Source organism: Cervus canadensis, chromosome 17, assembly GCF_019320065.1.
Source record: "Cervus canadensis isolate Bull #8, Minnesota chromosome 17, ASM1932006v1, whole genome shotgun sequence".
Classification (NCBI taxonomy): domain Eukaryota; kingdom Metazoa; phylum Chordata; class Mammalia; order Artiodactyla; family Cervidae; genus Cervus; species Cervus canadensis.
In genome coordinates this window covers 22,680,287-22,687,028 of record NC_057402.1, presented here as the reverse complement: position 1 = coordinate 22,687,028, position 6,742 = coordinate 22,680,287, and the positions used below count along the sequence as shown (strand labels likewise).

The following is a 6,742-nucleotide window of genomic DNA, read 5'->3' as shown; positions in this document are numbered from 1 at the left end:
CTTTTGAGGATAATGAGGATAGTCTATATCATGAATGTGGTGATGACTATGGGGGTATATACATATGCCTAAGCTTATCAAATTGCATATTTAAAATGAGTGCATTTTATTTGTGTGAATATAAAAGACACAGCAGGAAATGCCTTTAGTATATTCCCACTAAGAAGCCCTCGTCTCTTACAAAAGCCCGTAACCAAGTTCTGTCAGATCTTGACTCAGTGAGCACGTGGGGCCCACATAGTCAATTTAGAGTCTCATCTTCTTACTTCTTTCCTCCCTTTTCCCACTGCCAGCTCATTCCCTTGAGCTTACTCTATTCTCTAACCTGATCCTTGACTCTTGGGCCACAGAATTTCCTGCTTTGGTTTTACAATTTGCATCATTAGTCTGCATTAGGGGAGAGATCTCATCTTCTGGGAACTATGAAGTAAGTTGGTATAATCAGCCTTTCTTGGGGGCATATGGGCTAATTCACCCTTTTATACTCTATTGATAGGCTGTTTCTCTCAGATTATTCTTCCAGTATTAATCATTTTTTATTCTTAGTCTAGTCCCTATGTTTTTCTGAATCTATCCAGGTTATTAAAGTTCCCTGTATTTATTGTTTATTCCTTACATTGGTAGAAATACATGCGTATACTTGACAGTCAAGTATATCCTGATTAGAGGAAACAGAACACCCATAGATGCCAACAGTTAAACGTTCTACTGCAGAAAATGAAGAGAAGACTTTTTCTCTATCAGCACCCTAACTGTGGGGTGCCTAAAATTGGGTCTACCACTTGAGTTAGTGACTGAGTTAAATATTTTGACTCTAATTTCATAACTTGTCACAGTGATCCCATTGGCAGTAGAGTGGTGGGTTGCCAAGAAGGCAGTTAATTATCTCTCTGTCTCCCTGTGTATTTAAATTTTGTTCCCTCTCCCTAAAGAGAGGTGATGCTATGGCTTACAACTGATATGCTCTTGCAGAGCTCTCCACACCAATTAGAAAAGTTCTGTGTTGTGACACTCTTTGATAGGATATTATGACACTCTCTGATAGAAAGCCGTTGTCCCATTGAAGCGGAAACTTCATCAGAAGCGCTGAGAATCAAGGGTGTGCTCTAGACACCATGAATGGAAGGGGACTGTCTGTGCTCACTGGGTTGATCAAACGAAGCGCCTCCCACTTAGGACTTTCTATGCAATCCAGCTGGTTTCCTGTATTTACCTCCTGGCCCCACCCTTCGTGCAGAGTTGGAGGCAGGCCTGTAAAATAGCATTTTGTAACTCACTATTTGGTACTCCCATGAGTTTGTTTAAAACTCTGAGAACCTTCTTTTGCGAAAAGTAAAATTGCCCGCGGTAGGTAAAGAGGATGGGGTTACTTCTTGATTAGAATCAGACTTTTCTTTGGGAATGAGAGTCATTGCCATAAACCATGTCACAACACTTTCACAGAATTATAAATTTTAATATCTCCATCTTCAACCCTAATTTTGTCTTACAAAGGCTTTCCCGTAGTCTCACAAAGAGTTTCTCTGTCTGGAAAGTGGGAGGTTTAATTTCAGAGATATGAAACCAAATTTATGTTTACTTGGCAGCCAAGATTCCTAGGTACTCTTATGTTCAGTTTATGAGGACTAAGAATTGCATGGATAACTCATTTCATCTTTCCTCTTTAGCTTTAATTAGAGCCACTTAAATAACAAATAATAATGAACAAACAAAAAACATCAAAGTGGAGATTCAAAGCACTGTTTTTCCTACTCTTGGACTTATTCTGATCAAAATGTCTACAGCTGAGCATATGGGATATCTCATTAAGTAAGTGTTAAGTTTTATGGAAAAAAGATGTACTATTAATTCAACCTCCTAGAGTCTTGACTAGCTGGACAATTCCTGACCTTGATATATTCACTTTCATTAGCATCTTTGAATCCAAACAGATTCTAATTAGACCTATGGTGAAGAATTGTGTTGAATTAGATGATAACTTTCAAAAGTAAGTAAAAATATCTATGTTAATAGTGGTGACAATTGCTCATTTTCATCTTGGAAAGTTTCCCAGTTTTTATTCAGGGAAGAATTGCTCTCATGTGTTTACCTATGGTCCTTCCTGATCCTTATATTCTGACTAGGATTACCTTTTAGTTTTCCTATCCATCAATACTTGGCAGTTATGCTGGTAGGTTTTTTCCCCCTTTTTGGGGGGTACAAACTTTGAAATCTAAAAATATATCAGAAATTGATGATGCAATAGAGTAGAGCTCTCAGAAAGAGGACTACCTGATAAGTCAGGAAGCCTGGATTCTAATCTAAATATTGTTTACCAGCCATGTGATCTTGGGCAGATCACTTAATCTTTCCCTCATCTTTTAAGAGGAGGTAATGATGTCTATTTTAAATGAGTAATATTGTGTAGAAGTAATTAACACAGAGCCAGGAATAGATGAGACACTGAATAAGTGTTAATTCTACTCTAAAAAGAGTTAATGTCAGCAGGTCTAAATTTTCACAGGCTCTAAATAGGTCTAATAATTAAAAATATGCTTGCATTTCTCAGAACCAGTCAATGGCAGAACTTGAGGGTCTTTGGGATAAAGATAATAGCAATAAATTCTGTAGTAGGCATTTGTTTTCAATCCCTAGATGGTTCCAAGATATTGGAGCTTATCTGCATATTAGCATTAAGGTACAAAAGAAAGAAGAGGATAAAAAAAGACATATTCTGGCCTTCTGAGAGCCACCATCAGTATAATAAGAAATCTTTGATATTAAGGCAATGCTTTTATGCTTTTTGCATTTCTCAACTTTTGTAGGGAATTTTTAACTTATTTGAAATTTGTGATAGTTTACACTGAAAATTTTAAGACATTAGTTTTAAAATTGAGGAAGATACAAATAAATAGAAAGATATTCCGTATTCATCAATTCAAAGAGTTAATATTGTTAAAATGTCTATATACTACCGAAAGCTATCTACAGATCCAGTGTGATCCCTATCAAAATAACTGTGCCAATGGCATTGTCACAGAGATTGAACAGATAATCCCATAATTTGTATGGACCCACCAAAGACCCCAAATAACCAAAGCAGTCTTGAGAAAGATGAACAAAGCTGGAGACATCATGCTCCTTGATTTTTAACTATACTACAAAGCTATGGTAATCAAAATAGTATGGTATTGGCATAAAATCAGACACATAGATAACAGAGCAGAGAGCCCTCATATAAACCTATGCATCTACAGTCAAATAATTTACAGCAAAGGAATCAAGAATATACAATTGGGAAAGGATAGTCTCTTCAATAAATGTTGTTGAAGAAACTGGATAGCCACATGCAAAAAAATGAAACTGGACCCATATCTTTACATCATACACAAAAATTAACTCAAAATAGGTTAAAGAATTGGATGTTAGAACTGAAACCATAAATCTCCTAGAAGAAAACATAGTTGGTAAGCTCCTTGACATTGATCTTGATGATAATTTTTTGACTCCAAAAGCAAAAGACTATGTCAAACTAAAAAGTTTCAGCACAGCAAAGGAACCTATCAGCAAAATGAAAAGACAACTTTCTGAATGGGAGAAAATATCTGCAAATAATATATCTGATAAGAGGTTAACATTAAAAATATTAAACATTAAAAATGAAGAACTCATACAACTCAATAGTCAACAACCCAAACAATTTGATTAAAAATGGGCAAACAATCTAAACAGACATTTTCTCAAAGAAGACATATAGATGGCCAATAGGCACATGAAAAGATCTTAACATCAATAATCACTAGGAAAATGAAAATCAAAACCACAATGAGATATCCCCTCAAACTTGTTAGAATCAGCATTATAAAAATACAAGAGACAACAAATGTTGGCAAGGATTTGGAGAAAAGGGATCCCTTGTGCACCATTCATGGGAATATAAATTGGTGCAGTTCAGTTCAGTTCAGTCACTCAGTTGCGTCCAACTCTTTGCGACCCCATAGGCTGCAGCGCGCCAGGCCTCCCTGTCCATCACCAACTCCTGGAGTTTACTCATACTCATGTCCATTGAGTCGATGATGTCATCCAACCATCTCATCCTCCGGTGCAGCACTATGGAAAACAGTGTAGATGGGCTTCAAAAAAATTAAAAATAGAGCTACCATATGATACAGAAATTCCACTTTTGAGTCTTTACCTGAAGGAACAAAAACACTAACTTGAGAAGATTTGTATACTCCCCCCCACCACCCCCCATATTCATTGAATCACTACTTACAGTAGCCAAGATATGGAAACAACTTAAGTGTCCTCTGATGAATGATTGGATAAAGAAAATGAGGAATATATATGCAGTGCAATATTATTCAGTCATAAAAGGCATGAAATCTTACCATTTGCAATAAGATGAGTGAACCTGGAGGATATTATGCTAAGTGAAATAAGTCAAACAGAAAAGGACATATACCATATGATCTTATAGGTGGAATCAAAATGAAAAACTAAGGTTATAAATACAGAGGACAGATTGGTGGTTACCAGAGGCAGGGTGTGGGGGGTGGACAAAATGGGTGAAGGGGGGTCAAAAGGTACAAACTTTCACTTACAAAATAAGTAAGTCACAGAGATGCGATATATAGCATGGTGACTGTAGTTAACAACACAGTGTTGCGTATTTGCATATTTGATACTTGCTGAGAGAGTTGATCTTAGAAGTTCTCAGGACAAGAAAAAGAGTTTGAAACTATGTATGATGACAGGTGTTAATTAGATAATTGTGGTCCATGGCAAGAAGCTTTATGATTAAGGAGGTGACACAGAAGCTGCACACGCTACTTCTCACATCTTATTGGCCTGAACTTAGTTATGTTGCTACTTCTAGCTCTAAGGGAGTCTGGGAAGTGTATTGTCTAGATGGGTGACTGGAGATTCTGTTACTTAAAGGAAGAAAAAGAGATGGATGGTGGCTAATAACTAGCAGTCTCTGCCGTATTCATTTACTCTTTCAACAATTTTAGTTCATATGTGACCACTGGTCTCTCTTTTATTCATTCTGTCGTTGGCAACAGGGATGTGACTGATATTCCCAAGCTGCCTTTGAACCAAGACAAAAATGTTACTGGTCCTTGGAGTTATTTTCTTACATGTTACTATATCTGTTTGTCTATCTATCATCCATCTATTATCTATCGGTTTGCCTTATTTGTCCTGAGGGTACATGTTTGTCTGAAATTCTGACATAAAAACTTCTTGGTTTTGGTTAGATTCAGTTTTGTCAAGGAATTTATATATATTTTATTGGGAAAGTAACTGCATGCTAATGAATGAGTAGGAGTTAACCAAGAGTAGAAATTATTATAAAGCACCTGTCAAAAGTGAAGTGCTATAGAAATGCTAAATAATGACACTAATAAAAAAACTGATTGTCGTGACTTCAAAGGAAGTGTTAAGATGGAGTGTTTTGATGTGTATGGCATTTGAATGATCTAAATAGGTGTTTAGATACTCACATGAGAGACTGTTCTAGCCACTCAAGGCAAGTAAGAGTCTGTTCTACCCACTCAGTATTTTGATGCTTCCGTGAGAATTTTCTCATCGTTATATATTATTATTTTAAAAGTAATGCTTGTGTTGTTTTGACTAAACTCACATAAAGAAAGGACATTACCTACCAAAAATGTGACATTCTTCTTAGACTGCCTTGCTTTGAACCTGAAGTTCCTGGTGCACCTTAAGTTCATAAATCCCTCTGGTATGTTCCAATACCCCTGATTCCATGGCTTAACCAGATGTACAAGTTAGAGCTACAAATTGGTAGTGAATTATTTTTTATTTTTAAAGAGCTCAGCTTTTATTGAATGTGTTACTCAAGAGGTTTAGTCAAAAAGACCAAAGCCCATGTCATCATCAGACTCTTCAGATTCTGCTTTCTATGCTTCTACTTTCTTCTCCTCAGCTGGGGCAGCAGTGGTGGATGGGGCAGGACCTCCTGCTGGGGCAGGTCCACCTGCCCCCTCATTGCAGTGGAGGCTTCCAACGTTCACATTGGCCAAAGCCTTTGAAAACAAGCCTGGCCATCAACATTTACATGGGGTGCTTTAATAAGGACATTGATCTTATCCTCCATGACCATCACCTCATCGTCCTGCAGAATGAGGGCTGGGTAGATGCAGGCTTCCTCCGAGACAGAGGCCATGATGCCGGTGAGTGCTTGTCTCCAGATAAAGTGAGGGTCTCACCCCAAAACGACCTTAGCTTCTTCAGAAGGACTGAGCACCTTAGTGGCAGTGGAGGAAAAAAGAAAGGTAGTGAATTCTTATTAGAGTTAGAGCTTTAGGTTAAACAACTTGCTTGTTTTAAAGATGTATCTTTAAATATTTATAAGATATAGGAGGCTTCTCCAAAGGCAATAACCTGGTGATTTGAAAGTTAAGGGAAAAAGAAATGGATGCTTTATAATGCTTGTGTTGGTATATTTTTAAAAGTTCTTTGTTTATTAATCTTCTCATGAAAAATCTGCACAATCACCACAGGATTATCAGTCGTTTAAAAATAATAATTAATAGGTACTTTAAATTGTAAACTCCTAAGTGTTTGAGATAGCTTCAAGTTCAATTCCACCCTACTCATGCATGATTTGTCTAAAAAGTACAATTTAGCAAAATGGTGAAACCTCTAGCTCTGGACTCAAAGTTGAGTTCAAATCTATCCTGTGATTTTGAGCCATCATGTGATCTTTTTTTATAGCTCAATTTCTTCACTAGTT

General features: G+C 36.9%; 1 pseudogene; it reads right to left on the bottom strand.

Annotated features, from left to right (window-relative positions):
• Window positions 1-5,808: 5,808 nt before the first annotated feature.
• Window positions 5,809-6,172, bottom strand: LOC122455141 (annotated as a pseudogene).
• Window positions 6,173-6,742: the final 570 nt, after the last annotated feature.